The sequence below is a fragment of the Strongylocentrotus purpuratus genome, unplaced genomic scaffold (assembly GCF_000002235.5).
Source record: "Strongylocentrotus purpuratus isolate Spur 01 unplaced genomic scaffold, Spur_5.0 spur5_scaffold_18, whole genome shotgun sequence".
Classification (NCBI taxonomy): Eukaryota; Metazoa; Echinodermata; class Echinoidea; order Camarodonta; family Strongylocentrotidae; genus Strongylocentrotus; species Strongylocentrotus purpuratus.
The window spans coordinates 30,144,116-30,155,362 of NW_022145603.1; the positions used below are offsets into that span (position 1 = coordinate 30,144,116).

At 38.2% G+C, this 11,247-nt stretch overlaps 1 non-coding gene across 1 annotated transcript; it reads right to left on the reverse strand.

Moving 5' to 3' along the window:
- Window positions 1-3,094: 3,094 nt before the first annotated feature.
- Window positions 3,095-3,166, reverse strand: TRNAE-CUC. Its single transcript has one exon. It is a non-coding gene; the product is annotated as a tRNA-Glu (tRNA).
- Between the last annotated feature and the right edge of the window lie 8,081 nt (window positions 3,167-11,247).

An 11,247-nucleotide genomic window follows, 5' to 3' on the forward strand; every position in this document is an offset into this window, starting at 1 on the left:
AATATCCATTTTCCTTACAGTGACACAATGATAAGTAGACCAGAGTCACCAATAAACCAATGGATGCCCCATTTTTTCAAATGCGATTCCCCGACAAATAATGCACTCTAAGGATTCTAAGGTTGATGAACACGAATTGAAACACAAAGGGAATGAAGGCCTGGCTGAATCCTTGATGATTGGTCATCATGTCATCAATGTGTATGCTTCTCAGTCAAGCATTATAGTAATGAATGCTTCAAATATCACCAAAAATCAGTTCCCTACTTACCATCATGTTTAGTTTCTGCAGGATGTAATCTTCAAAATACAAATGATCGGTGTGGTGGAGGGCGGGGGTGTTAGACAATCAACCTACTTTATGTTTCGGGTGAAAAAGTGCGCGCAAACAAACAAGACTTTGAGAGAGTCATAATCCAAATACAAGCGTTACAGTGGTAAGCATTAATCCGTTAGTACAGTCGCCTTTTCCTGTTGATCGACAGGGTGAGATTTAAAAAAATCTGTTTGGAAAGAACGCCATTTTCATGATTTGTATATATTCGTAACAAAAATATCATCATATATTTATGTAAGCCGAATAATATATGTGATTCATCATAACTGTATGGCGCAGCATATTCATGGAAATGAAGCAAACATTTTTTTTCGAGCCGAAAGGGGAAAAGTGAAAATTAATTATCGTCTGATGAAATAGACGTTTGTTCATGCCTTCGATTCGGTGTGTTGAAACTCAAGGAGCGAGGTAGGCCTCTTCATGTAAATCCTCACATTGTATATCGTGGATTACACAGTAAGCTGTCGAGTGCATCCACCGATCTATCTCTGTTTACAGGATTTAGATTACAGTGACATGCCGTGACGTCACAATAGCATGTTTAGTCTTGATACTTATATATTGCTTTATCAGTTATCTCACCAACCAACCAATCGTTCCGAGGACGATTCGTATTATCAAACAAACTGCATCAATGGCTATCAATAAAGCTAATGAGGAGAAAAACACTCACTTGAGAGATACCCGACGACGGCAATCACTGATTGGATGAATCGATCGGGTTAACATCACGTGGGCCCTAAACATGGCTCGGACCGGAAGTCAGGCTCGTCCAAGGTAAAGTGGCCTGGGGAACCCGACACCTAAGACGGACACGATCCAGTAAATTGGGAATCAATACAGTTCAGTGCAAGGCCACTAGGCTGATTCCGAAATCTAACTATTCGGGATATCGTGAACACTTATTCTTGACACAATTGTCATTTGTGATATTGATTTAAGTTATTCTTGAAAAGAAAAGAAAAAAATAACGAGACATTTTATATATTAAATTGATGGTAACAGAAGGTTAAGAAAACAAAAAGGAAAGTAGGATACAGATAACGTAACATAAAGGGGAAGGTCTTATTAGACACACATTTGGAGGAACCGAATTTTACAAAAAGGAAACCCCAAACACACCCCTCCGGTTATCTTATTCGGCCATATAGTAAGTATATGGTAATATTCGTGTAGATTCTGACAAGACTAACTTTCCTAAATCTATTATTGAGCCGCCCTGAGATATATTTGGGAGGGATAGGGAAACATCCTACTCTGCTCTCATTCACTCTCTCCCTCCATGTCTCAAGCTGTTTGTTTGTCTGTATCTCCCTCTCTCTTTCTCTCTATGTTTTCATCTCTTTCTCTCTCTCTTACTGTCTTTGCCTCTGCATCGATGATCTCTTTTAAACTTTGATGAGGCAATTTACCTCGCACACTTACCCGAACACGAAGAGGGCAATGAGGCGATATTTACTACATCAAAGCGGCTTGCCCTTCCGAGTTCCATTATGTAGACGAATAACCATTGGGACCCATTACTTAAAGAGTGGCAGAAGTGAAAACAGAGTGTATCAAATTGTTGAGCAAGACGGTAGGATAGCTAGGAGAAGGGGTTGAACTTGGAAAGGTCCTGGAGAGAATGTTTCTTTAGGGCCTCACCTTTTGACATATAACGCGAAAGAGAACTGCATTATAAACATCTGACTCCTCTATGAAAAACAAAGTCAAGAACATTACGAAATTGACACGAAAGTAACTACTAAACCCAATGTGCTGCTTTGACCAGATAATTCTGCTAACAACAACAAAATGATGTCCCCCAAGGATGTCTTTAAAAAGAAGTGAAAATATGTATGTGGACTTTGCTGTATAAGCCCCCTCCCCTGGATCCACCAATGTGAAACAACAGACAAACTAAGACAATGATGAATAAAAAGCATTCCAGGGTAGAGCCCTGACTGAGAATTCAATCATGAGCCTGCGAGAAGACTCTCAAGTCGACATTGTGTTAAGGTTCTTAATATCATCCAATCACTGTATTGTGTCCTGACGCAAAGAGTAGTGACAACCTTGATTGGACGAGAGTATTAATAGAAGTTGCCGACCTGCAGATTAAAGGTGTACGTGGCTTTCGTTGATGATTGCGGCTAATAAATCTCAACACACTGTTGCTGATAAAGTTGAAATATTTGTACTGCCTCTTTTCATGAAATGATTGTTACAATATGATTTATTCTTGACAGAAGAAGGTTATATTCTAAGAAATGTTTACAAAACGAGTCTTGGAGATTGATATATTAAGTTCTCAGATGATACACACTATCTAGTGATAATAAAGTTCTTGTTACAATCATTTCATGAAAAGTATAGTAAGACAAATTAATCAAATGTTATAGGCATCGGTGTACAATGCGATCACAAACACTTTAAAGAAATGATTGTTACAATATGGTTTATTCTTGACAGATCAGGTTTATCTTCTAAGAACTTTATACAAAACGAGTCATGGAGATTGATAGATTAAGCTCTTAGAAGACACAAATATCTATTGAAAATAAAATTATTGTTACAATCATTTTATAAAAAGCATTACTACAAATTAATCAAATGTTTAAGGTAAGTATAAGGATAATGTGGAACCAGATAAGGATCAACCTTACTCAAGTTTTTTTTAGATGCAGATATATTGTGTTTTCCCATTCCTCTGTTATGTGGAGGGGCGGGAAATGTCCTTTCAATTTGTATGTACTCAAAACAAAAATATTTAAGATGTTCCCACACCGGGAATCGAACCCGGGCCACGGCGGTGAGAGCGCCGGATCCTAACCACTAGACCATATGGGATTTCCATATGAATAGGTTTTGGTTATTGGTGTACAATATGATCACAAACACTTTCACAGAATCAATCTAGGGCAGTCTCATTATTCATGTCCATCAGTCATGGACACGGACCTACATCACAATGAAGCATCTGTAATCCGGACGCTTCAGCTGCTTGAAGTGTACATAAAGGCATTGATATTTCCCTCGAGTTGATTTTTCGAAAGTCTTACCGATCGTGCTATATTAGTCGGAATTAAATATTAAAAAACTGGTTAACATTTATTATGTATGAGTTTGCATATATACGACATTGTTTTTTAAATGCCGTGGTATTTGTGTATTCAACACGAAACCTTCGATTTGACGTAGATGACATTAATAATAGCAAAACCATTTCATCCATTATCACATGACAGTCATCATCAGACTAGCCCCTCCCCCTCGCCCCTCCCCCTCGCCCCCCCCCCCCTCGCCCCTGCCCCCACCCGCACCATCGCTGGAATGAGAAATCGTTCTTTCACGATTATACTCAATATATCCTGTCTTGAAGTTATTTAGCTAAAGAAAACTGTGTATACAGTTGAGCCCATAACATGTATCAAGTGTACATCGCTAGCTGTGAAGATAAATAGGCAACCTCTTCTTGGAAACGGACCTCACTTTTTATCCACTGATCAAGCTGACAGCAAGCCGCTCATAAAATCTCTCAGCCAACTGGTTACATCTTAGTGAGTTGTGGCAACTGGGCGTTAAGAAGGTGGGCCGCGGCGGTCGGTCAATTGAAAAGTAGGAAAGGTATATAATGACTTGGTGTGTTAGTCAGTAAATGAGATGAATAGGCAGAGGGGGCGAAGTGGTATCAAAGGGGTTACAGGTTAATATAGCAAAGCGAAAACAAAGGGGAGAGAAATAGAACACAATAATCAGACGAGGGTGAAATGGAGAATGAGAGAAAGAGTGTGGGGAAAAGAGGGAAATATATATTGGTAGAGATAGATAGATGGATTGATAACGTGATAGAGAAAGAGAGAGAGAGAGGGAGAGAGAAAGAGAGAGAGAGGGGGTAGAGAGAAAGAAGGAGTGGAAATGGTGGGGAGAATGAGATTAGTAGTCAACGCCATTAACCGAGAATTTTTGCTTGCCACAATCTTTTTCATGTTCGAAATCTGTACGAATATAAGAAAGGCCTTCTGTCAATTTGTAAATGATGAGATAGATTAGTATAAAAATCAGAGATATGACATACTGAGACTGACAAAGGAATTAAACGTTGAGATGAATTGTGAGCGAAATGTCAAGGTTAAATGTAATGTAAACAATCAAGCGATAAATAGGCTACCCACCGTTAGCGGTAGCGATAAATGTCCACTGAATTTGGCGTCTTCGTATCAACCTTAATTCGGACCGCGTTAGTAAATGCTACTCATCTGACATTCTTCGCTTTCTCTCCATTTCCCTCATCTCTATCTCTCTCTCTCTCTCTCTCTCTCTGTCTTCTCTCCCTCTTTCTTCCACCCCTCTCCGGTTCTTTTGTGAATATGTTTTTCTATCCCGCTTCGTCATGTTTATTATTTCAACTAGTCCGCTATTTAATTGTTAGTACCAATCCCCCCTCCCTCTGACTTATTCTTTATTTCTCTCCCTCCCTGTCTTAATATCTCTTTCTCCTTTTCTTAATCTCTCTATCTATTTATCTCTCAGATATGCTTTTCTCGCTTCCTTCCGCATCTCTCTCTCTATTTCTTCCTTCTTAATCTCTCCCTTTTTCTCCTTCATCTACAACTCTCTTCACCAGGCTATCGTTACACACACACTCTCTCTCTCTCTCTCTCTGCGTCTCTCTTATTCTCTTTTTCTTCTCTCTTTCTCTTTGCTTCTCTCCTTCTCTTTAAACTCTCTTTCTCACTTGTTCATTCTTGCCCTACCTCCCCCTCTCCCTTCTCCGTCTCTCTTTCTTCATCTCTTGGACCCCTTTAACATCAGTTGACCGGATATTTCATTACCCGTTTCCTCTCTTTAATGATATGGGCAATGCTTGTGCTTTCGAAAATACTCAACTGACCACTGGTTAATCTTTAATGAATTAAATTCATTTGCATGAATTACCTCGACGATACCACTAGTTGAATGCTGTATCTGTGAAGTATGCCAAGGCCTCATTTACGCTGCCCCATCATGATTTTTTTTTTCTGTTAGGGAAAGATTTTCGTTGTATTTCCGGGATGGTGTAGTGTGAAAGGGTGTGTGTGGGGGGGGGGGGACGGTCCCCTTTATATATAAATATACATGTATGTGTCCCAGAAAATTCATATTTACCAAGTAAGCCCACATTACTGTAACAATTATGCATAAGAAGGAAAACAAACTATTCATTTTCAAATTATTTGTCCCTATCTATATTTGTGTCATCTTCAACAATTACGTAATAATAATTTACGTAGCTTTCTTCTTTTTTAATTTTTTTTTTCTTTCTTTCCTTTCCTTTTTTTCCCTCTCACTTTCTCTGTATTTCTCCCGTTTTCTAATTGTGTCCCCGTGTCATTTTCTCCACTTCTCTCTTTACGATTCTAAGCCCCATTGATTGCCAGGTTCCTATTAACGCCTGAATGAAAAGTGGTATATGTGAATTAATGTTCCCAAAGGACGTTAGTACCAGGATGAAATTCGAATCATCAACCCTCGGACTGAGAGTCAAGTAAATGAACCACTATACCGCGACACCTCTCAATCAATCTCATTTCTCAAAGCTTACCTGTTTTCTGGGGCAGGATGTAAATTTCTTGACTTTTGTTAATGGTTTCGTTGTTTAATTCTTCAAATAGCGTTCTATCGTTATAGCGTTCACACCTGCCCCAAAAGTGAGATTTAAGAATCGATTTTTGAATCGCGATTCAAAAGTCTTCTTTTTTTTTTCTTCGCGTGTTTGGACAGAGTAATTTCATTAATCTTCGCATCGCGATCCAATTTGCAGTAAGTCTAGCGATTTTTTTCAGAATAATCGCGATAGTTTGCCGGGCGGTGTGTGTGTGTGTGTGTGTGTGTGTGTGAATGGTATTTAGAATCAAAAGTCGATTTATTTAATCTCAGGATTCCAAGCGCGCATACATCGTTGAGATTCAGGCATGCGCAGTTCGGACGTTCTTGCCGTCGAGCGAGAATTCTCCCTGTGTGTGAACGCAGAGTCGCCAAAAATTGATAAAAAATTCCTGCATCGCGATCCAAATCGCACTAATTGTTACGTGTGAACATACATATTGTGTTGTTTTGTCCCGTCCGCACCTTCAGGATATTCGATAGAGAAAAATGACAAATGGAACAAAAGACTGATGGCAGTTTTGGAGAAACTCAGAACTTGGAAACCTTTGAATTCCAAAGTAAATTGATCGATAGGACCGGCTTCTCAATGTCCCTGAACGAATTCCAATCCTTGTTTTCATCTTCTAAATAGGATCACATTCCCATTTCCACATTTACCATTTTTGACAGATTACGATGTTCATACTGACAGGCGCTCGCCCAATGTATTGCCATTGGTTTCGGGGTGTATTGTAATGGCTTGTAATATGCAAGGCCTACACTTTACACCGTCTACCACGCGTCAATACTTTAAAATGCTCGTAAATTTCATTATTAATTCAAACATGTGTTGAACTTGATATGAAAAAAGAGATGGAAGGAATACATGTTTCTTTGTATTGAAGTAAAATTAATCGAAATGAATAAATTTGGTGCTTCTCAGAGTGTCTGGTGGAGGGGTAGGGCATCAATATTTTCCTGATTGTATTTTTTACTCTATATTATTGTTACTGACGGTCCTCTAGTGGCTCAGAGCCGGCAGGGAGAGTTAGTTAGTAAGAATATACACAAATATTTAAAAAGAAAATATGTAATAATTAATAAATACTGATAGTTCGTGAATAAAGTTTTTCCAGGGATACTCATGAATTCAAAATCCACATGAATCTCGACCCCGATATACTAAAAAAATAACGTAAGACGAAACTACAATGCGATCCACTATTACCAAAAAGAAGCTAAATATGTCTGCGTTGAAACAACGGTCATGGAAACAATTAAGTAAGGGAAGCTGCCCCCACTTACCAGGCAGAAATAATTCCTAACCAAAAATAATGCCTTTGGTCGCATAATTTTGCGAAGAAATCAATTCATCCTGTATCGACTATAGCTTACATGCCAGGTGGGTTTTTAATCTTTTTAAATGACTGGGATGAAAATCCAGCTGCTGTTTTATTTCAAATGAAGACAAACAGTTATAGTAATGAAATGTGAGTTTCAAACGAAGATTATTTTAATCGGGCATGCGATACACCCACTTTTAATTCTACTTCAGATGAGTATATAAATAAATTCTAAAAGCGGTGTCATCTGCATTCTGTATTAAATCGTGCTGCAAATCTTCGGGGAGGGGGGCAGTGATATTGATACATTTTAGAGGTTGAATGCTACTTATTCACCACTAACAAAAAGCAAGGGATGATTAAATCTAGGAATGAAATAATGTGGAATTAGAGCTTGAATCCTTCCATGGCTTACAGATGATGTGGCATAACGTGAAATATATTATTTTACATTAAAAAATGAAATTCAAAATGGCACACGGGAAAGAAAATAGGGACATGTAGAGAAAGAAATCAAAACATGTTAAGTGACTGTTGACAATTAAAATTCAACTCTAGATCGGTTAGATTTAGGAAATAAAATATCATCTTTCACTGAATCTTTCTCACGGTGTAACAACACATTTGTCATCCCTACTCCATTTGGCTCACCCGTTAATTAATATTTTCTGCGGCGATCACGAAGAGCAGCGAATTCCCCCTGCGTGCGCATTTCGATCACTCCCCGATCTGACTTGTAAATATCAGTATCATGTGACTGATCCATGGCTCATCCGGGACCTTTTGTAGTATCAGGTGACACCGGCGGGCAATGGGTCAAATGGGAAATAGGTGGCAGATTCTTTCACGAGACTTATCCATCTTACCCGTAATTAATCCTCGTTTTTTCCTTGAGCAGAAAACGTTGTAGACGATTTCGAGATCGATGGAATTCGGGCTTCGCATGCTTCAAGATAATGCAATTTCCCCCTGGCAAATGTTTCACTACAGTTAAGACCTCCCCCCCCCCCCCTCCCTCCTCCCCTCTTCTCTCTCTCTCTCTCTCTCTCTGCGCAGATCCATGTGTGCAGTGATAATGAAATAGTAATTCTACTATACGAGTATGTTAAAAGTCATTTGAGTAACATTTCAAAGCATTTATCTCATGATTGATGTATATTTATAAATTCTATCACTAATTAAGGATCTTGCGCAAATATTCAGAGCTAATAAAAGATGTATTCTACTATACGAGTAGGTTAAAAGTCCTATGAGTAACATTTTAAAGCATTTATCTTATGCTTGATGTATATTTATAAATTCCATCGCTTATTAAGGATAAACTGCTTATTAATGAACCCTGAGGGCCAGCTGGTTTTACAATTATTTGGAAATGAAGAAGAGCAACGCTAAGAGATCTTCTCTATTTACGATTTCAATAGTGACCGAGTTGGGCACAACTCATGAATGAGAGTACCTTTAAAATGTTAAAATTAAATGTTTGATGGACGGGAATATCTAGTAATGGTGATAGCGAAACGGCCATCGTTTCCTCCACTATTAACATGATTGATAGCTATTGCCCAAACAGAAATAAACGATTATCACTCAGGGGAACTATCAGAGAGGAAATTCTCAGCTCTAAAGTGCTTGATAATTCCAACACTTTTTCCCAGGGAGAGAAAATGGAATCGACCTCTTCGCGAAGAGGCGTTTTTATTTTGATATATTGGATTTCAGTTTAATAGTCTGGTATGTGCGGATATAAACCTAATACTGCATACAACGGGTGTGCATTGTTTAGAAGGAATAGGCTACATATTAATTTCAAAATTCTGCATCGTAAAGAGAAAAAGTTACAGAAGAAGACAGAATACAATTTTAGTGAAATTTATATCAACGTAGTGGCTTGAAGAAGTCTTATAGACGACTGTAATTCTAAATTGCCTAATTTTGTTATAGCGCTTCTGGCGTCGAACATCTTCCCAAAGCGTCTTTGAAACATCATTATGGAGATGTGATTGCAGTAACAATGACAAGTCTTAGGGGGAGAAAAAATGTAAACTGCGTTGTGCCATTAAATTGTAAATCCTAAGCCAAATTGCTGATTATGGCAAACTTCGCTGTTACGTCGCATATTAAGTGCATCCACGATAGACTGGTGTATCAACATATTTAATGTATGGATTTGTTTATTATTATTATTATTATTTTTATTGATATTATTATTATCATTATTTTATTTATTTATTTATCTATTTATTTATTTATTTATTAATTTTTTTTTAAATTTTTTTTTTATTTATTATTATTTTTTTTTTTTTTTTTATTTTTTTTTTTTAATTTTTTTATTTATTTATTTATTTTTTTTTTTTGGGGGGGGGGGGGGGATTAGGGACGAGTTATTCCATTAACCTGTTATTAATATATCAATTGCAATACTTGGAATCCAGTCTACATACATGTTGTTATGTCGGGCAAGCCTCTGGCAAGATTTTGGGTTGCCAAGAACGACCTTTCTTTACACAGTATGCTACAATGTGAATATGTTAGTAAAATTGTCTATCATTAAAGGTAGTATTCAAAACTGTAGATAACAGGAGGGGAAAGCACGTGAAGTAAGATAACTTAAAAACGAATGGAGAAATATAAATCTTTAGTTAAAATAAACACATTCAAAATGTGTTTCCAACTGTTTTATCTATCGATGGAAACTCATGGAAGTCCTTTTCCAAGGCAAAAGAGTGCAACACAATATTTGGAGTTTTAACGGACGAGGAAGGGTTGGGAAAGGGGGAGGGGGAGGGGTGCAATGGTGAGTTTGTAATCGCGACACGTGCTTGGCACAGACGGTAGAATGATAGTATGATAAATATTTGAGTAGACCAGACGAGACACGGAATGAATGAGATGGATGTTGCAGACTCGTCAAAACCTGGATCGTATTTGCTCAGATTCACCAGGGAAATTTAGATTCAATCGTAAAATTTTTAAATATGGATTTTACACCATTTCGAAGAGAGTTCTTTACAGATTGGAAAGTCTGTTCAGACCAAGATTAAATTGGTTATTCATAATAGATGAAGGAGGAAGGAAATTGGCGCGTTTTATGCCATGAGCAGACGACTTTTCCCTTTCTTACATACGGCATTATGATGTCATTCTGCCCCAAGGGTAATCTTCAACATTGCTTCCTGATTGGTCAATTACAAGTGTCACGTGATATGAGCGCTCCCTAAGCTGAGGAAGTTCAGCCTTCGGAAACTTTTATTTTAATAACTTGTGCATCATCAATAATCACTAGCGTGTCCGGGGAGGGGGAGACGTTGGGGCTAAAGCCGCCCCCATCCTCTCATGCCGGATCCCACCATAAAAATGAGAATACTAATAAGAAAGAAAGAAAGAGAAAGAAACATGAATGCTCCTTAGGGAACGAGGACTTTCAAGAGGAGAAATCAAATTGCACACTAACTGCACACTTACAATTTTATTAAAAAATCGGGGGAAAAAAGTTTTAAAATTGGCCAGAGGGATTTTGGATTAAGTACAGAATCGGGCATAGCATAGCGTTAGCCACACTTAGCCAATTACACACTAGTCTTAGGACAAGAAGGAGTAGATTATTCCTGACTTGGCAATCTTGACTGTATTTTAAACAGAGCATCCAATAAAACAGATATCAAAAGATACCCTGTCGATGAATACAAATCAGTAAATAAAAAGCACAAATAAATAATGGAGCTCTGACCCCAAGTCTGCGGGCTCTGATGAGCTATGCTGCTCCGGGAAGCAGGCGAGGTGTAAGCCCCTTTTAGAATGTCTTTAATTTTAATTAAAGGGGGAGGGGGAGGCAGAGAGAGAGAGAGAGATAGACAACAAAGGGAGAGAGCGTGGGCTTTTGAGGGAGGGAGGGGTAAATAGTGAGAGTGTGAGAAAGTTGGAGATAGAGAGAGAGAGAGAGAAAGAGAGAGAAGAAAGAGA